Source organism: Nomascus leucogenys, chromosome 4 (assembly GCF_006542625.1).
Source record: "Nomascus leucogenys isolate Asia chromosome 4, Asia_NLE_v1, whole genome shotgun sequence".
Lineage (NCBI taxonomy): Eukaryota > Metazoa > Chordata > Mammalia > Primates > Hylobatidae > Nomascus > Nomascus leucogenys.
This window is the reverse complement of record NC_044384.1, coordinates 110927550-110950435: the sequence shown is the minus strand read 5'-3', so window position 1 is coordinate 110950435 and position 22886 is coordinate 110927550. Positions and strand designations below refer to the sequence as shown.

At 41.1% G+C, this 22886-nt stretch overlaps 1 pseudogene across 1 annotated transcript; it reads left to right on the top strand.

Moving 5' to 3' along the window:
• Positions 1 to 4761: 4761 nt before the first annotated feature.
• LOC100581204 lies at positions 4762 to 8259 on the top strand (annotated as a pseudogene). The gene has a single exon (XR_121075.4). The product of XR_121075.4 is annotated as an erythrocyte band 7 integral membrane protein pseudogene (transcript).
• Positions 8260 to 22886: the final 14627 nt, after the last annotated feature.

The following is a 22886-nucleotide window of genomic DNA, read 5'->3' as shown; positions in this document are numbered from 1 at the left end:
GGTGGTGTGATCTTGGCTGACTGCAACCTCCCCCTCTTGGGTTCAAGCGATTCTCCTCCTTCAGACTCTCGAATAGCTGGGATTACAGGCACGCCTCACCACGCCCAGCTAATTTTTGTATTTTTAGAAGAGATGGGGTTTTGCCATGTTGGCCAGGCTGTTCTCAAACACCTGACCTCCAGTGATCCACCTGCCTTGGCCCCCCAAAGTGCTGGGATTACAGGAGTGAGCCACTGTGCCCAGCCTCCAACCTAATTTGAGTTTCATTTGTATTTCTTTCCTCACCTTACATGTGTTACAGCTGTTTCAATATAAACTCCATTATAATCTATATACATTTAAAGACCATGTTTACATAATCTCTTCTGGGTAGAAAATGGAAATACTTAACCTTTGCATTGGTCCCTTTCAGGCTTGAACAACAGTGGCTGTATCTGCATCGTGGGGTTGCTGGTGGTAGAACACGTTGGTGTTAGGAAACTTTGGAAAAGAGGATATCCCTGTATTAGGCCATTATGATTAGAGATAAGCAGCCTGGGAGAAACATACAAGACCTGTGGCTACTGGTAGAGAATTGGAATAAGCTTCCAACAATGGACTGTAGAGATTAATGGAGATTGTTTAGTGGGCCCATGGCTAGGTGGGGTATCAATACAGTTGAAGTTATGTTGCCCTTGGCACAGATCTTTGAGAATCTCATGCAGCTATGCAAAAGATAATGTGAAATAAACAGTAAAAAAAAAAAAAAATGTTGATGGCAGTGAGAGTAATCATGTCTTTAAATGTGAATTTTTTTTTTCTTTAGTTTTGCTCTTGATAGCTAGATGTTTCTTTTAACTTTTATTTCCCAAGTAAATATACACAAAGGCATTCATCTGTGTTGAATCTGTTGTGCAGATTTTTCTTGATGAGCATTCTGTAATTTTTTTCTTTGCGAGCACTGGCTTCTATATTTTATTTGATATTTATGAATTGTAAATATGAATTTGATGAATTACTAAAGAAATAAAAATAATGGTGTAAAGCCAACTCGAGGGGAGTCTGAATAAGCCTCCAAAATTGGTTTTTTTTGTTTTTTTTTTTTTTTTTTTTTTTTGAGACGGAGTCTTGCTCTGTCCCCCAGGCTGGAGTGCAGTGGCGCAATCTCGGCTCACTGCAAGCTCCGCCTCCCGGGTTCACACCATTCTCCTGCCTCAGCCTCCCGAGTAGCTGGGACTACAGGCGTCCGCCACCACGCCCGGCTAATTTTTTTTTTTTTTTTTGTATTTTTAGTAGAGATGGGGTTTCACCGTGTTAGCCAGGATGGTCTCGATCTTCTGACCTTGTGATCCGCCCGCCTCGGCCTCCCAAAGTGCTGGGATTACAAGCTTGAGCCACCGCGCCCGGCCAAACTGGTGGAGGTGCCGGGGATGTTGTTTTTTTTTTTTTAAGAAATAAAGGGAGCTGTGTAGTGGGTCAGTGGCTAGGCTTATGTGGTAGGTTAGTGAAGTGGAATTTGGGGTTGCTCTTGGAAATGGCCTTGATTAGGATCCTTTACATCTATTCAGAGGATTGTGTGAAGTAGTTACTGGAAAAAGAACTTGAATTATGCATTTATTGGCATTAATGTAAACATTAAGTCCTAAGCATTAATGGAAGGGTCCATATATTTTTTCTTTTCTTTCTTTTTTTTTTTTTGCTGCTGTTGCTATCTAGATGTTTCTCTATAGCAATTAATAGCAAAACCTTTACATTCTTGGTTTTTAAACTTTACCATGTGCCTGAATTACGTGGTGTGCTTGTGAAAAGAAGAATTTTCTGTCTTGCACAAATTCTGATTTTAGCTATCTGTGATGATGGCCAGATCTTTAGCATGGACCATACTTTGAGAGAGATGCTTCAAACAGAAAATGCCCACCCCTCCTCCTTTACCCAGCATATACTCTATGGTTAATTCTTAAAGTAATTGCCTTACAGTCTCCGTTAACTCCCTTGTCCTTCTCTTGCTTTGTCATGCTCGCTTGGCAAAACCTCATCTCTGACTAAATGCAGTTCTTTGCCTTCTCTGTTCCTGCACCAAAAGTGATCAGGAGAAAGCATATTACCAGGCTGAACTGTCACTTTAAATTCATGACCAGTAACTTCATGGAGGCCCTTAATGTTTCCTGACGGTCATACTACAATTTTTGGAGTCCACTTAACTCACCTGCTTTCCTAGGCCACTACTTTATACTTCCTCTCTTCTGTAACTTCCAAAACATCCCTCTCAGTTCTCATGCTCAGCTGATGGTTATCTTTTTGCCTTCGGCGAGAGAACAGCAAGCTCCAGAAAGTGGCTGTGCCTTCAGCCCTGTGCTAGAATGAGAACATATGGAGCCAACTTGAGTCCAGAAGAGCTGTGGCCACCTCGTTTCGCCCATCTGCTTTTCAGCTTGCAGTGTCTGATTCTTCACCACCGTATTCTCAGTCACTTCCACTAAACAGTGCCACTGTTTTAAGGTTCTGTCACACTCAGTAACCCACTTCTGGTTCCTCATTCCGTGTCAGTGATCAGTAGTAGACTGAAGAATCCACCTTAGATTTGCTGCATACTATTAATTAGCTTACAAAATGTCTAAGAGGAGCTAAGCTGGGATGCCACATAGGCAGAAGCCAGGAAAAATGACCAACCACAGAACTAAGTGGTTCCAGTGGAAACTCAGCAGCTGCTGGTGCCTGCTACTGGACTGCCACCCACATTGAAGAGAGAGACTGGACCACCAGGAAGGTCGTTTCACATTCTGTAGTAAAAATACCCCCACAATCATTTTGGTAGGGTCTTCTGTCTTCAGCTAGGGTGTACCTGCTCGGTGGGAGTTAGTTATATATGTATGTCCAAGTTGAAGGGGCTTCTGGGAAATACAGTTTTTGGATTTTGCCTGGGAAGACAGTCATAATATGGAGAAGTCTGAAAGTGGGGAAGGGATTTTCAAAATATGTTGGGCAGCTGTAAAATATCAGATACCCATTATAGGCATTGAAGGTTACCTAAATGACAGAAGGATGCACTATATTCATGGGTAGGAAAGATTAGTTTCATCAAGATTTCAATTTTTATCAACTCATAAAAGTATCAAAATTCCAGAGGGGTGTGTGTATAGAGAGGCAAAGGACACAGAATAGCTAACCCAGTTTTGAAAAACAAGATGGGGGTTTTATGCTACCAGATATTATATACAATGATCATCAAACAGAACAAAGCAAAAAACAAACTCCCCAAACCCAAGTTGAAAAAAAAAAAAACCACACACTGTAATAGTATTGTTATTATTATTTTTTAAGTTGGAATCTTGCTCTGTTGCCCAGGCTGGAGTGCAGTGGTGCAATCTTGGCTCACTGCAACCTCCACCTCCTGGGTTCAAGTGATTCTCTTGCCTCAGCCTCCTGAGTAGCTGAGATTACAGGTGTGTGCCACCATGCCCAGCCAATTTTTTACTTTTTAGTAGAGACAGGGTTTCACCATGTTGGCCAAGCTGGTCTTGAGCTCCTGGCCTCAAGTGATTCACCCGCCTCAGCCTCCCAAAGTGTTGGGATTACAGGCGTGAGCCACTGTGCGTGGCCTGTAACATGATTTGCTGCAATTTTTGAAAATCTAAAATAATGTGCTGTTTAGAAATATACATATTTTATACAAAATTATAAAGAAAGCATAGAGAGGTAAGCATTAGTGGCACAGCTGAGAAAATATAAAAGGTATTTCCGTCTCTATCCTGTCTCCCTTATTCTGCTACTGCTCTCATTCTGTCTCATCCCAGGAATCCAGTCCCAAGTGCTGCCTGCCAATTGTCCAACACCCTCCACCTTTGCCACCTATTTTTTGTTGTAAAACAGATGTTTGTTTCTAAAATATAATGAATTAATGATTATCACAGTACAGGCATACCTCATGTTATTGCACTTTGTTTTATTGTGTTTTGCGGATATTGCATTTTTTACGAACTGAAGGTTTGTGGCAAGCCTGTGTTGAGCAAGACTATCAGTGCCATATTTTTCAACAGCATGTGCTCACTTCATTTTTCTGTGTCATGTTTTGGTAACTTACAATATTTCAAACTTTTCATTATATGTGTTTTGGTGATTAGTGATCTTTTATGTTTCTATTGTAATTGCTTTGGGGTGCCACAAACTGCATCCATGTAAGACAGTGAGCTTAGTTGATGTGTGTGTGTTCTGATTACTCCACTAACTGATGGTTCCCCATCTCTCTCCCTCTCCTCAGACCTCACTATTCTCTCAGACACAACAGTATTGAAATTAAACCAGTTGATAACCTTAAAATTCCTTTAAGTGTTTAGGTGAAAAAGTCAAATGCCTCTCACTTTAAATCAAAAGCTAGAAATGATTAAGCTTAGCGAGGAAGGCTAATGTCAAAAGCTGAGATAGGCCAAAAGCTAGACTGCTTCTGCCAAACAGTCAAGTTGTGAATGCAAAGGAAAAATTCTTGAAGGAAATGAAAAGTACTACTCCAGGGAACACATGAACTATAATAAAGTGGCCAGGTGCAGTGGCTGACACCTAGAATCCCAGCACTTTGGGGAGCCAAAGTGGGAGGATCCCCTGAAGCCAGGAGTCCGAGACCAGCTTGGGCCACACAATGAGACCCTTGTCTCTACAAAAAATTAAAAATTTAGCAGGGTGTGGTCGTGCATGCCTGTAGTCTGATCTACTTGGGAGGCTGAAGTGAGAGGATCCCTTTAGCCAAGGAGTTCGAGGTTGCAGTGAGCTATGATTGTGTCACTGCACTCTAGCCTGTGTGACAGAATGAAACCGAAAAAAGTGAAACAGCATTATTACTGATATGGAGAAAGTTTTAGGGGTCTGGATAGTAGATCAAACCAACCACAAATTCCCTTAAGTCAAAACCTAATCCAGAGCAAGGCCATAACTTCCATTGTATGAAGGCTGAGAGAAGTGAGGAAGCTGCAGAAGAAAAGTTTGAAGCTAGCAGAGGTTGGTTCATGAGGTTTAAGAAGTCATCTTATCATAAAAGTGCGAGGTGAAACAGCAAGTGCTGGTGTAGAAGCTGTAGCAATTTATCCAGATCTAGCTAAGTTAATTGATGAAGTTGCTACACCACGAGATTTTCAATGTGGACCAAACAGCCTTCTTTTGGAAGAAGAAACCATCTAGGACTTTCATGGAGAGGAGAAGTTAATCCCTGGCTTAAAAGCATCAAAGGGGCATTCCCGGCGGCTCCGGGTTTGGCGACAAGGACGTGGGAGTGCGACTGCGTCTCGGGCAGCATGGCCGAGAAGCGGCACACACTGGACTCCGAAGCCCAGCGGCTCCCCAACTCCTTCAAGGACAGCCCCAGTAAGGGCCTTGGACCTTGCGGATGGATTTTGGTGGCGTTCTCATTCTTATTAACAGTTATAACTTTCCCAGTCTCAATATGGATGTGCATAAAGATTATAAAAGAGTATGAAAGAGCCATCATCTTTAGATTGGGTCGCATTTTACAAGGAGGAGCCAAAGGACCTGGTTTGTTTTTTATTCTGCCATGCACTGACAGCTTCATCAAAGTGGACATGAGAACAATTTCATTTGATATTCCTCCTCAGGAGATCCTCACAAAGGATTCAGTGACAATTAGCGTGGATGGTGTGGTCTATTAACCGTGTTCAGAATGCAACCCTGGCTGTGGCAAATATCACCAATGCTGACTCGGTGACCCGTCTTTTGGCACAAACTACTCTGAGGAATGTTCTGGGCAACAAGAACCTTTCTCAGATCCTCTCTGACAGAGAAGAAATTGCACACAACATGCAGTCTACTCTGGATGATGCCACTGATGCCTGGGGAATAAAGGTGGAGCGTGTGGAAATTAAGGATGTGAAACTACCTGTGCAGCTCCAGAGAGCTATGGCTGCAGAAGCAGAAGCGTCCCGCGAGGCCCGCGCCAAGGTTATTGCAGCCAAAGGAGAAATGAATGCATCCAGGGCTCTGAAAGAAGCCTCCATGGTCATCACTGAATCTCCTGCAGCCCTTCAGCTCTGGTACCTGCAGACACTGACCACCATTGCTGCTGAGAAAAACTCAACAATTGTCTTCCCTCTGCCCATAGATATGCTGCAAGGAATCATAGGGGCAAAACACAGCCATCTAGGCTAGTGTAGAGATGAGCGCTACCCTCCCAAGCATGAAGTGGGGGACCAAATTAGCCTTTAACTCATAAAGAGAGGGTAGGGCTTTTCCTTTTCCATATGTCAATTGTGGTGTTCCCAGAATGTATAGCAGTTACAAAAATAGGTGAAAGAATTGTTAGCTTGTAAATACCAAGAGATTGGTGATTTATATAAGGTAATCTGTTAGTCTTAAAATAGTTAAAAGTTTGTATTTTTAGATTATTATGTAGTAGGTTAGATCCCTCTTGTTTTGACTTCCACTGACTCATTCTGAACCCCCTAAGCACCCAGGCCAGAGGCAAGAACCTGGGCTGTAACTGCCACCTGACACTGCTGACTGGATAAATGCTTTGCAGAAAGTGATGACCTTACACCACAACCAGCTTCTCTAGGTCATATGTGCCTTACCTCCAGAGAGTCTTTTTTTTTTTTTTTTTTTGAGATGGAGTTTCACTCTCGTTGCCCAGGCTGGAGTGCAGTGGCATGATCTCGGCTCACTGCAACCTCCGCCTCCCGGGTTCAAGAGATTCTCCTGCCTCAGCCTCCCCATAGCTGGGATTACAGGCTCATGACACCATGCCCAGCTAATTTTTGTATTATTTTTTTTTTTTTTTAGTAGAGATGGGGTTTCACCATGTTGGCCAGGCTAGTCACAAACTCCTAACCTCGGGTGATCCACCCACCTCTGCCTCCCAAAGTGCTGGGATTACAGGCATGAGCTACCACACCTGGCTTGGAGAGTCTTAATTAAGGAAATTTCCCTAATGTTCATTTATTTTCTAAATCCAGACCATGTTTCAGAATAATCCTTACTTGAGAGTAGCCATTTTCTTGCCTATACTTGTCAGAACTAGAGGAAATAGCCAAAACTAATGAAAAAGATTACTCTAACCCTTCAAAGACTTTTAAATTCACTACTATAGTGGTCATTTTAAAAATACATCCATGTTTTAACTTATTTGAGCCTTCTAAATGATTCCTCTGTGTTCTGTCTTTCAAACCAGCTAAATATTTGTCACAAAAGTGCTTTTTTCTCACTGTTGCCTATTTTCTATGTCAGGTTTTAAACAGTTTTAATTTTGTAATAAAATTTTCTCTACATTCTATATGCAATTGTTATATATCCATTTGAATAGCTTAAGGACTAAAATACTTTTTTAAGAGATAACTTCAGGAAACCATTATATTTTACTATCTGCATGCTGTTAACTGTGGTACACTGTGAAATATGTTGATTACAAACCCATTCATTACATAGTATAAGGAATTCACAATATATTGACTATATAATGTCTAATGATCTTGGGCAGATACTGTCAAACTTACAATATCTATATAGATGTAGATCTTTTTAAATTTACCTAGTCATTCTTCTGTCATGTATATTGATGCTGAAACAGGAACTGGTCAGCTCCTCTGGACAACAAATTCTTAGTCTATAATATTAGGAGACATCTTCTGTTTGGCAAATGTCTATGAATTGGAGCAACCTGGCATTCTGCTTACTGGCCAGAAAGCTGGGGGGTGACATTTGTAACATTTCCTCTTTGAGACTCTGAGTTCACCTAGAGAAGTCTAAGCATAACAGCTTTCTTTCCCAGCATGAGCCTTTATAACTCTCCTTAGCTCAACCACTCTGTCCATCCAGCCAATGGATGTCCCTTCCCCTGTACCCCAATTTCAAGCTTATTTTAGGAAGCCTTGAACTGCCATGTATCCTGGCTCCTAGCTGAGTTTATTAGAGGTATGGAGCAGTGCAACTTAAACTCAAGTTGCACTTACATTTTGAATTTTAAAATGATGGTTTTATCTGTTGTGCGAAGTGGCTCACCCTTAAGGACCAGGAGGCTCCATATCCTGACTGAAAATCTTTTCTGAGACTTAGAGTAATAGTGCTTTTGGTTCCTTGAGTTCTCCTGTCTCCAGATATCAAATGACCTTGACTTTTCTGCCTTGTGAATTCGTAGTCCAATAGGTTGAAATTAAATCACTTGAGAAGGATGCGTAGAAGGAGCTCTAGGAACACAGTGCCAGTGCAGAAGTTTTTCCAGGTGGCCTCCCTTTCCAACAATGTACATAATAAAGTATATGCACTTTCACTAATAAAAAAAAAAAAGCATCAAAGGACAGCTCCTCTCTCTTGTTAGGGGTTCGTGCAGCTGGTAACTTTAAGATGAAGCCAATGCTCATTTACCATTCAGAAAATCCTAGGGCCCGTAAGAATTACACTAAATGCACTCTGCCTGTGCTCTATAAATGGAAGATCAAAGCCTGGATGACAGCACGTCTGCTTACAGCATGGATTACTGAGTATTTTAAGCCTACTGTTGAGACCTATTAAATATTAGGAAAAAAAAATTCTGTCAGGTGCGGTGGCTCACACCTGTAATCCCAGCACTTTGGGAGGCCAAGGCAGGTGGATCACTTGAGGTCAGGAGTTTGAGACCAGCCTGACCAACATGGTGAAACCCTATCTCTACTAAAAATACAAAAATTAGCCGGACATGGTGGTGTGTGCCTGTAATCCCAGCTACTTGGGAGACTGAGGCAGGAGAATTGCCTGAACCCATGAGGCAGAGGTTGCAGTGAGCTGAGGTTGCACCACTGTGCTTCAGCCTGGGTGACAGAGTGAGACTGTCTCAAAAAAAGACGAAAACAAAAACATTTTGTTCCAAATATTACTGCTCATTGATAATGCATCTGGTCACTCAAGAGTTCTGATGGAGATGTACAAAGAGATTAATGTTTTCATGTCTGCTAAACAACATCCATTCTGCACGATCCATTACTCCATGGTTCAAGGAGTAATTTTGACTTTCAAGTATTATTTAAGGAATACATTTTGTAAGGCTGTGGCTGCCGTAGTGATTCTTCTGTACAAAGTGACTTGAAAACCTTCTGGAAAGAATTCATCATTCTAGATGCCAGTAAGGACATTTATGATTCATGGGAGGAGGTCAAAATATCAACATTAACAGGAGTTCAGAAGACATTGACCTCAACCCTGATGGATGACGTTGAGGGGTTCAAGACTTCAGTGGATGAAATAACTGCAGATGTGGTAGAAATAGCAAGATAACTAGACTTAGAAGTGGAACCTGAATATGTGACTGAATTGCTGCAATCTCATGATAAAACATGAACAAATGAGGAGTTGCTTCTAATGGAAGAGTCATGAAAGTGGTTTCTTGAGATGGAACCTATTCCTGGTGAAGATCCTGTGACCATTGTTGAAATGACAACAGAGGACTTAGAATATTACGTAAACTTGGTTGATAAAACAGCACCAGAGTTTGAGAGGATTGACTCCAATTTTGAAGAATGTTCTACTGTGGGTAAAAGGCTATCCAACAGCATCACATGCTACAGATAAATCTTTGGGAAAGGAAGAGTCAGTTGATGTTGCAGCCTTCGTTGTTGTCTCATTTAAAGAAATCTCTAGAGCCACACTAACCTTCAGCAACCACCACACCAATCATTCAGCAGCCATCAACAGTGAGGCAAGACTGTCTTCCAGCAACAAAGACTCTACTGAAGACTTAGATTATCGTTAGCATCTTTTAGCAATAAAATATTTTTAAATTGAAGTATGTACATTGTCAGATATAATGCTATTGCAAACTTAATAGACTATAGTATAGATTAAACATAACTTTTATAGGTACTGGGAAATAAAAATAATTGTGTGACTCCGTTTATTGTGTTAAACATTTTATTACAGTTGTCTGGAAGCAAACCTGCAATATCTCCAAGGTATGCCTGTATTTTTCTTTTTTTTTTTTCTTTTTTTTGAGATGGAGTCTTCCTCTGTCGCCCAGGCTGGAGTGCAGTGGGGCGATCTCGGCTCACTGCAAGCTCCACCTCCCGGGTTCACGCCATTCTCCTGCCTCAGCCTCCCGAGTAGCTGGGACTACAGGCGCCCGCCAACACGCCCCGCTAAGTTTTTTGTATTTTTAGTAGAGACGGGGTTTCACCGTGGTCTCGATCTCCTGACGTCGTGATCCGCCCGCCTCGGCCTCCCAAAGTGCTGGGATTACAAGCGTGAGCCACCGCGCCCGGCCTTATTTTTCAAAATGTGGTCTTTTAACATTGCTATGAAGTATATTAGTAATAATATCTTATTTCATGGTTGTCCAGAAAGAAGTTACATAACTTGTCTTAATCTAAAAATCATATCATTTAAAAAGCCTAATGATTTAATATATTTCATAAAGAAAACTTTTGACAATTTGTTTTTAAGAGACAAAGTTTTCTGTGTTGCCCAAACGGTTTGAAACTCTGGGGTCAAGTGATCCTCCTCCCTCAGCCTCCCAAGTAGCTGGGACTACAGGGCATTTGACAATTGTATTACCTGAAACCCAGTTGTAAGGCTAGCTCATATCTTTCTCTTAAATGAATCAGCAATCAGTGTTACGATTTCATTTCCACTGATCTACTTACTTGTTTCAATGGATTTGTGGTGTTACAGTAAGGAAATTTCAGTTGGCCCAAAAGTTTCAATCTACTCCATTTTGCTGCTTCCACAAGGACACCTAGGATTTTAATAATGATAAAAAGATATACTTTCCTGGTACTACTCCCCATTTGACATTTAAGCACAGGGCATTGAAAAGTTAGATTTTTACATTTCAGGTTTGTATAGAAAGAAATGAGGCTCCGGAGAGAGTAAATGACCTTGCTAATGGTTGCAGTGGTTGGGGACAAAGTTGAAGTATATTGATGCATGCACTCAGCCCTGACGCTAACTTTCTAACAATAACAGTCTCAAGTTATAGCAGCAGTTTTCAGTGTATCAAGTAATTATTTACATGAAATAGTGTTTTTTTTTTGTTTTTATTTCTGTTTTTGCAGGTAGTCTTAGCAGTTCAATTGTAATTTGTTCTTCAGTGACTATCAAATTGGTTAATTATGGAAGCAGTGATGTCCATTAGATTGTAGAGGTGTAAATAATAAGTGTCAAATGTATAGGCAGCAGAAATCTGAAGGCAAATTGTGCCTGTTACTGAGAAGGGAGGTTCTCTTTACAGCTGCTGTGAGCTGGGGACAGAGCAATTTTCTTGTGCTTTTCAGATCTCTCATTTTCTATAAACAAAGTGCTTAATTGTTTTATAAACAACCTAGAAGGGATGTCTATATCACTTGTATAGATTGTCCATTTTTAATATCTTGATTGTATAAGCAGCTTTTTTTTTTTTTTTTTGAGACGGAGTTTGCAATGGCACGATCTCGGCTCACTGCAACCTCTGCCTCCTGGGTTCAAGCGAGTCTCCTGCCTTAGCCTCCTGAGTAGCTGGGATTACAGGCATGTGCCACCATGCCCGGCTAATTTTGTATTTTTAGTAGAGACAGGGTTTCTCCATGTTGGTCAGGCTGGTCTGGAACTCCCAACCTTGTGTGATCCACCCACCTGGGCCTCCCAAAGTGCTGGGATTACAGGCATGAGCCACCGCACCAGGCTATATAAGCACCTTTTAAATTTAAAGAATTGCCGGGCACAGTGGCTTACGCCTGTAATCCCAGCACTTTGGGAGGCCAAGGCGGGCGGATCATGAGGTCAGGAGATTGAGACCATCCTGGCTAACACGGTGAAACCCTGTCTCTACTAAAAATACAAAAAAAATTAGCTGGGCATGGTGGCAGGTGCCTGTAGTCCCAGCTACTCAGGAGGCTGAGTCAGGAGAATGGCGTCAACCCGGGAGGTGGAGCTTGCAGTGAGCTGAGATTGCAGCACAGCACTCCAGCCTGGGCAACAGAGCAAGATTCCGTTTCAAGAAAAAAAAATTTTAAAGAATTGTTTTCTACTCAAGCAGGGAACTGCTTAGGGCAAACCTGCCTTGTATTCAAAGTCACTCCTCTGCTCACTGAGATAGATGCATATCTGATCTGCCTCCTTTGGAAAGACCAATCAGAAATGTAACCCTTTGTGTATCACCTAGCTGACCTGGAAGCTCCCTCCCCGCTTCACGTCTTCTTGCCTTTTCTTCAAGTTGTTCTGCCTCTCCAGACCGAACCAATGTACTTCTTACATATATTGATTGATGTCTCATGTCTCTCCCTAAATGTATAAAACCAAGCTGTGCCCTGACCACCTTGGGCACATATCAGGATTTCCTGAGGCTATGTCACGGGCACATCCTCAATCTTCGCAAAATAAACTTTCTAAATTAACTGAAATAAATAAATAAATGTTTTCTAACTATAAAAGAAATATGTGCTTAGAGCAAAAAACTTACCTAGAAAAGTACTAGGCCTGAATTCCACCACTTTTAGTATTTGGTGAACACACATATGTACACATACACAAATTATAATATGCATATTCTATTGTACATTTGTGCTTCTCAGCAGAATATCATGCACATGTCCCAATTAATAAGTAAGCTATAATATGTTTAATTGATACATCATATTACATTCCGTGGACTTACACTCTTTACGTAAGCAGTCTCATTATTAAACATTCAGGATATTTCCATTTTGAATCTCATTTATTTATTTAGAGACAGGATCTCGCTCTGTCACCCAGGCTGGAGTGCCATGGTGTGATCATAGCACACTGTAGCCTTGATCTCCCAGGCTCAAGCACTTCTCCTGCCTCAGCTTCCCAAGTAGCTGGGACTACAGGTGCCTGCCACCATGCTTGGCTAAGTTTCCTATTTTTAGTAGAGACAAGATCTTGCTATGTTGCCCAGGCTGGTCTCAAACTCCTGGGCTCAAATGCTCCTCCTTCCTTGGCCTCCCAAAGTGCTGGGATTACAAACATGAGACAACGTACCCAGCCTTTGAATCTCTTTTAAATACTTTGAGAAACAACTTGTACATACATGATGATACAGTCATGATTTTTAAAAGTTTATTTCCAAGGTTTTTTTTTTTTTTAAATAAAAGAAATAGGGCCAGGTCTGGCGGCTCATGCCTGTAAATGCAGCATTTTGAGAGGCTGAGGCAGGTAGATCACTTGAGCTCAGGAGTTGGAGACCAGCCTGGGTAACATGGTGACAACCTGTCTCTACAAAAAATGAAAAAATTAGCCAGTTGTGGTGGCACATGTCTGTAATCCCCACCACTCGGGAGGCTGAGGCAGGAGTATCACCTGAGCCCAGAAGGCAGTGATTGCAGCGACCTGTGATTGCACCACTGCACTCCAGCCTGGGTGACAGAGTGAGACCCTGTCTCAAAAAAAGAAAGAAATAGAGAAGAAAGAAAGAGAAAGAAGGACAGAGGGAGAGAGGGAGGAAGGAAGAGAAATATTTAAATTAAAGTGAAGGGAGGAAGGAAGGAAAATATTTCAATTAAAGTGGAGATCCCTTTTGTTGTTCTCCCTGTTTCCCTGTTATTTTTTCCAGAGTTCATAAGTAATATATAATATTGCTTTATGTATTTATTTTTGAGACAGGGTCTTGCTCTGTCACCCAGGCTGGAGTGCAGTGGCCCAGTCATGGCTCACTGCTTCCTAGGCCCCTTGGTCTCAAGCAATCCTCCTACCTCAGCCTCCCTAGTAGCTGGGACTACAGGTGTCCGTCACCAAACCTGGCTAATGTTTTAATCTAATTTTTGTAAAGATGGATTCTTTTTTCTTTTTCTTTTCTTTTTTTTTTTTTTTTTTTTGTGACGGAGTCTCCCTCTGTCACCCAGGCTGGAGTGCAGTGGCACGATCTCGGCTCACTGCAACCTCCACCTCCTGGGTTCAAGTGATTCTCCTGCTTCAGACTCCCAAATAGCTGGGATTACAGTGCCTGCCACACCACACCTGGCTAATTTTTTTGTATTTTTAGTAGAGACGGGGTTTCACCCTGTTGGCCAGGCTGGTTTCAAACTCCTGACCTCAAATGATCCACCTGCCTCGGCCTCCCAAAGTGCGAGGATTACAGGTGTGAGCCACCGCGGCCAGTAAGATGAGTTCTTGCTGTGTTGCCCAGGCTGGTCTCAAACTCCTGGCCTCAAGTGATCCTCCAGCCTCGGCTTACCAAAGTGCTATCTCCAAAGAGCCAGGAGACTCACATCTCCTGCATCCATTTAACATATTATAGCTTACTTGTTGATTGGGACATGTGCACAATATTCCGCTAATTTGTACATTTTAAAAAGTTACATAGGTGCTGTTGTTCCAGGGGCACTGGAGACAGTTATGCCATGTACAACTAGGTACAGTGATTCTATATTAGTTTCAGTGTATCATTTAGCAACTTTTTTCTATTAACAAATTGCTTGAGATATAGTACTATAGAACATGTGGTTTAGCAAAATTAGGGAATAAACCAAAAGAGAGAAAAACTTTGTGTCCAGGAATGGAGTATCAAATATTCATAGAAAAGTGAAGGAACAGGAAGACAACTGTGCGCCTGTCTTAGGCAACAATCACTTCAAATTGGAGGAGGAGGAGGAGGATGAAAAACTGAGAAGGACTCCAGGAAAAAAGGGCAAAAAATTTAAAAATCCCAATCCATTATTGTGCGATGTCAGAACACCAAAGATAAAGAAAAGATTACACATCAGGAAATTGGATTCAGAATGGCATCAGGCTTCTCAATAGCAACATGGGATGCTGAAAGATAGTGAAGGATTGCCTTCAAAATCCTGAAGAAAATTATTTTCAACCTAGAATTACACCCATAGTCAAATATCCATCAAAAGGAAATTAATGTGAGCAGAATGCCATGCACTGACTGATAAATGTACTGAGAATGCTGGAGTTAGAAAAATAATCATATTGCAAGCATTATGGTAAAGATTGGTTCAGGTAAGAATCATTAATGTATGCTGAATCTAGAGGGAAATTTAATGAGGAGGAGAATATTTGTATAGTCTTAAATATCTACCCATGGAAAGCTTATTAGTTGCAAGAGAAAGCAAAGTAAGCATCTAGAGATTGTACAACATCTTGACTGGACACAAAAAATTAACACCACCAATGAGGAGTATGTAGAAATTGTGACCTCCATATGTGATGATCTGAGAAAGGCACATCACTTGAATGAATTTTCTAACCAAAGATGAATGTCTGGATCTAACCACAAGGATGCACCAGATAAGCCCAAAATAGAGTATGTTATATTACAAAAGGAGTTTCTGTATTCTTAAAAAAGTGTTAATTGCTGTAAAAGACAAAGATTGAGAAAAGATTCCAGATTATGGGTGACTAAAGAGACATGTCAACTAAATGCAATGCTTGATCTGACTGAATCTTCTACTAGAGGAGAAATAAACTGCTAAAACAGACATTGTTGGGCCAATTTACAACATTAAAATCTAGACAATATATAAAAACATTGGATCAATGTTAAATTTACTAAAGTTGATAACTTATGGTTATTTGGAGAATATTTTATTCCATGGAAATATTATATATACACTGAAGTATTTATAGATAAAGGGCCATGGTGTATGTAACTTTTTTTTTTTTTTGAGATGAACTTTCACTCTTTTTGCCCAGGCTGGAGTGCAAAGGCGTGATCTCAGCTCACTGCAACCTCCACCTCCCGGGTTCAAGTGATTCTCCTGCCTCAGCTTCCCGAGTAACTGGGATTACAGGCATGCGCCACCACACCTAGCTAATTTTGTATTTTTAGTAGAGGTGAGGTTTCACCACGTTGGTCAGGCTGGTCTGGAACTCCTGACCTCAGGTTATCTGCCAGCCTCAGCCTACCTAAGTGCTGGGATTACAGGCATGAGCCACCACGCCCGGCCTATGTAACTTATCTTTAAATATTTTAGAAAAAAATGATTATTTGTCTATCTAAACTTCTATCACATATTCATTCACCCATCCACAAGAGAGAAAGAAAGGAAGAAAAAGAAAATGCTAAAGAAAATTGAGTAAAATATTAATAAGTGAGTCTGGGTAAAGGGTAACAAGTGTTTCATGTATATTCTTGTTCTTACAGCTCTTCTATAAATTTGAAATTTTTCCAAAACAAAATAATATTATAAAGATATTTTAAGCATTCGGGGACTAAATAATTTAACCATCATGTTATAAGAATATGTGTGTTTCAGAAAAATGAGGAAACAATAAAAAAATGTAGGGGATCCAGGAAATTGGGTATCCAGCACAGAAGGAGAGAATGGTTATCCTTCTCTTGTGCAATTTTATACTAGGGTTAGGCAGCAACCAATCAAGATTCTAATAGAACAATAAGAGGTTGTGAGAGGGAGATCTTCTGGAGAAAAAAAAAAGGTGGGGGGAATTGATAGATTGCTTGAGGTACTTAAGTGTTGGGGAAAATACTGTTTGACAGGTCTGTGGGAGAAAAGGGTCATAAAAAACAAAGCAAATTACAAAAAGAATTCAGGCAACTGTGAACTACAGGAAAAACGAAAAGTTGAGTGAGAAAAAATGTAATTAGGAAGCACTACTTAGTTTAGAAAGTAATATTTATGCAGCCATGATAATGTAAATGCTGCATTTCATTACAACCAAAATTTGTGGATATAATAATATTGGGAGAATGAGAGTAGTAATGTTGGGAGAATGGGAGTATAGTGAGATGTAAAACAGCTAAATCCTCAATAATTGCAACAGGAACTTAACTGATTCTAGCTAAAATAGATAACTACCTCTATGAAGAGCAGTGTAAACACATGTGGCAGCTACAGTTGGTTGTCTACAAAACATCCAATCTCTTTCTTCCTTCTATCTGGGTTTTGTTCAGCATTCCCTCCCTCCACTAGCCATGCACAGCAAGGTGCATCTCCAGAGGGTAGACATTGCTTGCTCCAAGTCAATTATGGTGTTTCTGTACCGCTTCCTGACCAGCTAGGGCATAGCAATGTGTTGCAATTCTAGCCAAGAATATACAAGGGAGGGCTTCTTAGGAGCTTGAAGGAGTAAATTTTTTACTCTTACAAAAGAGACACTGAGGAAGTGGCCTTTTGGTATTATTATGTCTGGATGTGGTATTCAGAGCTGTTGCATTCATCTTGTGAGCCTCATGTGAGCCAGACAAAATGACAGAGGGCAGACAGAGCCCAGATAATCTCCGAGAAGTGGAGCCCGGATCACACTACACCTTATATTTTCTTTTGGAAATGTCTTTAAAAGATAAAATCAACATAAAATAAATATAAAGTAAAAAAAAAAAAAAAAGAAACTAGTACTTTTTGCCATCTAAATCCTTCATCCAGATGTTATTGTGAACAGGGTGCACATTATTTAGGTCATTTTCCACATGCATATGTGATTTTTAAAATATATGTATGTATGTTCATACATACATGAACACATATGCAATTTTAAAAAAGCCCAGTGGGGATCATACTATAGGCCATTGATTCTCAAACTTGAAAATGCTTAAGAATTCTCTGGAGGGTTTCTTAAATACAGATTACTAGATCCTATTCACAGAAATGCCACACCACAGGGCATGCTCAGTCCTTCCAAGGATTAGTGGGCAGACTCATCTGGAGGCATGGCCACCTCAGACCTTCTGAACATTCATGACTCACGTCTCCACTCCTCCCACTGCTCTCAAGTCTTGAGGGCATAATCCCATTCTAGATTCCCCTTCTCAAACAGAAAAACACAAGGCCTGCATTGAATCCTCTCTCCAGGCTAGTTAATTCCCTCAATAAACTTAGGCTTTTAACAGAAAATGCCTGTGTTTAGGGATTATTTTCATGTCAGTAGATTCCAATGTGCAGTTTCTTTCCCTCCTTCTCTCCCTCCCTCCCTCTCTCTTTCCTCTTTCTTTTTCTTTCTTTTTTTTTAAGAAACATAAACACTTTTATTATTATTATTATTATACTTTAAGTTCTAGGGTACATGTGCACAACGTGCAGGTTTGTTACGTATGTATACATGTGCCATGTTGGTGTGCTGCACCCATTAACTCGTCATTTACATCAGGTGTATCTCCTAATGCTATCCCTCCCTCCTCCCTCCACCCCACGACAGGCCCCGGTGTGTGATGTTCCCCACCCCATGTCCAAGTGTTCTCATTATTCAATTCCCACTTACGAGTGAGAACATGCAGTGTTTGGTTTTCTGTCCTTGTGATAGTTTGCTCAGAATGATGATTTTCAGCTTCATCCATGACCCTACAAAGGACATGAACTCACCCTTTTTTGAAACATACTTTTTAACTGCTCCCATGAAAAGAGAAAAATCCAGATTTTAGTACCCGAGATACTGGCTACTCTCCTGGGAGAGGAAACAAAAATAACTCACTCCTTGATGGTTGGCAGCAGCAAAATCAAGCAAACGAACCATAAGTCACTTTTTAAATTGCCCTGCCACATCCACGGTATGCCAGATGCTGCAGTAAAACCCATCAGATGAACCTTTTCAAGATGCTTTCTGCCTGATTTACTCTTTCTGCTCTTTACAATATATTTTCCCCGCAAATGAGTGCATGCTCATTCTGTCTGATTTTCTACCTCCTGGCAAACCTTCATTACAAAGATACTGAGAAACAGGCTGGCAGAAACCTTCAGGGAACATCAGCAGACTTGAATCTAAAATGATTGTGGGCAGGGCCTGATGGCTCATGTCTGTAATCCCAGCACTTTGGGAGGCTGAGGCGGGCGGATCACTTGAGGTCAAGAGTTTGAGACCAGCCTGACCAACATGGTGAAACCCCGTCTCTACTAAAAATACAAAAATTAGCCGGACATGGTGGCGGGCACCTGTAATTCCATACTCGAGAGGCTGAGGCAGGAGAATCACTTGAACAAGGGAAGTGGAGGTTGCAGCAAGCCAAGATTGTGCCATTGCGCGCTAGCCTGGGTGTCGCAGTGAGACTCTGTCTCAAAAAACAAACACAAAACCAAAACAACAAAAAAATGATAATGGTTGGCTGGCATGGTGGCTCATGCCTGTGATCCCAGCACTTGGGGAGGCCGAGGCAGATGGATCACTTGAGGTCAGGAGTTCTGACCAGCCTGGCCAACATGGTGAAACCCTGTCTCTACAAAAAAATTCATTCAAAAATTAGTTGCATGGTGGTGCGTGCCTGTAATCTCAGCTGCTCGGGAGGCTGAGGCAGGGTAATTGCTTGAACTTGGGAGGCAGATGTTGCAGTGAGCCGAGATCATGCCTCTGCACTCCAGCCTGAGTGACAGAGCGAGACCCCATCTCAAAAAACAAACAAACAAACAAAAAAACAGAAAAAAATGATAACTGTTCTTTGGAGACAAATTTATTCTAAATTAAGTGTGCTTTTCTAACAATAATGAGATATGTGATAGTTGATGACACATTGGTGAACCCACTAAACAAATTAATTCATTCTCTTAACAATACTTATTGGGTGCCTACTGTGTGCTAGGCATTGCACTAGGACTAAGATACTGTGATAAACAAGTCATCCCCTCTTGGTAAGCACTTGAAGGAAAGGTATGGGGTATTGTGAGTAAAGAGGAGGGGCTGAGGGAAAAACGCAAATGTCCTGGAATGGTCAGGTACATGGCTCATTTGAAATACCGAAGGAAGTTTGCTGTGGCTGGAATAATGAGTGAAGGATGGAGAAAATAAAAAGTACACGATAGCATCATTTTACTAGTGCAACTTGCTTACTTGTTAAATAGAGATTTTTTTAAAAAAAATTCTTTTTGTAGAGATGGGGTCTCACTCTGTGGCCCAAACTGGTCTTTAACTTCTGGCCTCAATTGATCCTCCCACCTTGCCTCCAAAGCTCTGGAATTACAGGTTTGAACCACTGCACCTGGCCTCTATCAATTATTGAGAATGGAGTATTGAAGTCTCCAACTATTATTACTGAGTTGTCTCTTTTTCAATTCAATTCTTTTAATTTTTAGTTTCATGTATTTTGGGGCTCTATTATTAGGTGCATCTATGCTTATAATTATTATTTCTACATGCTAAATTGAGTTTTTTTTTTAACTGTTACAAAACATCTTTCTGTCTCAAGTAACTTTTTTTTGTCTAGGAGTCTCTTTTGTCGATATAGTACAGCTACTTCAGCTCTCTGATGGTTACTGCGTGCATAGCATATCTTTTTGACATGATTTTATTTTTAGTTTAATTGTGCCTTTGATTCTAAATTGTGCCTTTTAAGACAGCATATAGTTTGATTATTTAAAAAATCTATTCTGCTAGTCTATGCCTTATAAGGCCTACTTCATTTAAACTTAACGTAATCACTGATGTGGTAGGATTTACATCTGCAACTTTGCCGTTTGTTGCCTATATGTCTTATGTCTTTTTTGTTCCTGTGTTCCTCTACTGCCTTGGCCTCCCAAAGTGCTGGAATTACAGGCATGAGACACCACACCCGGCCCTGGACTCATGTTCTTAAAAAGTTATTATTCAATGTGTTATAACCAATTTCAGTCACTATTCTTATTCTTTTTTTTTTTTTTTTTTGAGACAGAGTCTCATTTTGTCACCCAGACTGGAGTGCAGTGGTGCCATCTTGGCTCACTGTAACCTCCACCTCCCAGTTCAAGTGATTTTCCTGCCTTAGTCTCCTGAGTAGCTAGAATTAGAGGCACATGCCACCACACCCAGCTAATTTTTGTATTTTTAGTAGAGATGGGGTTTCACCATGTTGACCAGGTCTGGTCTCAAACTCCTGACCTCAAGTGATCCACCCACCTAAGCTTCCCAAAGTGTTGGGATTACAGGCATGAGCCACCATGCCTGACCATTATTCTTATTCTTGAGTTGTCTTAAATTTGGCTTCTAGGAGCCCTTTCATTCTGGCTCCTGTGTCCTTTGGCCCTCCTCCAACTAGTATTTGAGGATTTTTGTGCTTGCTGGTGCAATATGATGTCCTACACTTAGTTGATAACTTCCTGTCTCAGCCCTGGAATCAATGATTTCTCTGAGGAGCTCTGGTATGGGATGGTATTTAGACACCAAGAGCTGGCTAGATAGCTTGTTATCTTCACCATGGATTATTCAAGACTAGTTCATTGGTGTGGGCTGCTGGACTTTTCTTTCCTTCTTTCCTCCTTTCCTCCTTTCCTTCTTTCTCTCTTTCTCTTCTTTCTTTCTTTCTTTCCCTTTCTTTCTTCCTGTCTTTCCTTCTTTCCCTCTTTCCCTCTTTCTCTCTTTCTTTCTTTCTCTTTCTTTCTTTCCTTCTTTCCTTCTTTCTTTCTTTTCTTTCTTTTCTTTTCCTTTCCTTTTCTTTCTTTCTTTTCCTTCCTTTCTTTCTTTCTTTCTTTCTTCTTTCTTTCTTTCTTTCTTTCTTTCTTTCTTTCTTTCTTTCTTTCTTCTTTCTTTCTTTCTTTCGGAGTCTTGCTCTGTCACCCAGGCTACAGTGCAGTGCTGTGATCTTGGCTCACTGCAACCTCCGCTGCCCAGGTTCAAGCAATTCTCCTGTCTCAGCCTCTCAAGTTGCTGGAACTACAGGTGCACACCACCATGCCCAGCTAATTTTTGTATTTTAGTAGAGATGGGGTTTTGATGGGGTTGCCATGTTGGCCAGGCTGGTCTCGAACTCCTGACTTCAAGTGATCCACCCACCTCAGCCTCCCAAAGTGTTGATTACAGGCATGAGCCACCATGCCCAGCCTGGACTTTTCTTTATGTCTTGAATTATAGCTTCATGTGGAAATCCAAAGTGAAGAACAAGATCGATTGCTATGATCTTGGTGCCGAAGGATGATGACCAAGGGATATCAACTGTTGGTTCTCATTTGAACCTTAGTCATTGTGGGATTTTTATTATAAGAAACAAGTAGGCTGGGTGTGGTGGCTCATAGCTGTAATCCCAGCACTTTGGGAGGCTGAGGCAGGTGGATCACCTGAGGTCAGGAGTTCCTGACCAGCCTGGCCAACATAGTGAAACCCTGTCTCTACTAAAACTACAATAAATTAACCAGGCGTGGTGGTGGGAGCCTGTAATCCCAGCTACTGGGGAGACTGAGGCAGGAGAATTGCTTGAACCCAGGAGGTGAATGTTGCAGTGAGCCGAGTTTGCGCCACTGCACTCCAGCCTGGGCAACAGGAGTGAGACTCTGTCTCAAAAAAAAAAAAAAAAAAAAAAAAAAAAGAAACAAGTAAATAATTTATGATTGGCTGACATGTCTAATTTATACAGCTATCTGATTTCCAAATAACTAACAGAGTACTTGGCATATTTGTAGTCACCAGGGAGGTTCTTCCTGCCTGCTGCACAGACAAAACCATTCACTGAGACCATATGGCACTGCAATAAAGTAAGAGTTTAATTGACATGAGGTGGGCCATGCCATGCAAGAGAGAAAGTTATTATTCAAATAAATCTCCCTGAAGGTTCATAGATTAGAGGTTTTCAAGGATAGTTTGGTGGACTGGGGACTAGGGAATGGGGAATGCTGATTGGTTGGGGATGAAATCATAGGGGTGTGGAAAATGGTCCTTGCTGAGGTGCTGAATCTGTCTCTGGGTGAGGCCACAGGACCAGTTGAGTCATGGGTCATGAGTCCAGGTGGGGTCAGTCTGAACGACATTTCAAAAAACCAGTGTTAGGTTCTACAATAGTGATGTTATATCTAAAACCAATCTTAGGTTCTATAATAGTGATGTTATCTATAAGCAGTTGGAGAAGTCACAAATCTTGTGACCTCTTGAACAATGGCTGGTTATCATTTAACTAAGCCTACATCTCAACAGAATTCAGGCCCTCTCTAATCCTAAACTTGTGGATTTTCACTAATTATACAAAGGCAGTTTAGTTTTGGGAAGGGCTATTCATCCTTGCTTTAAGGTTAAACTACGAACTAAAGTTCTCCCAAAGTCAGCTGGTCTACATGCAGGAATGACCAAGTATAGCTTGGAGGTTAGAAACAAGATGGAAT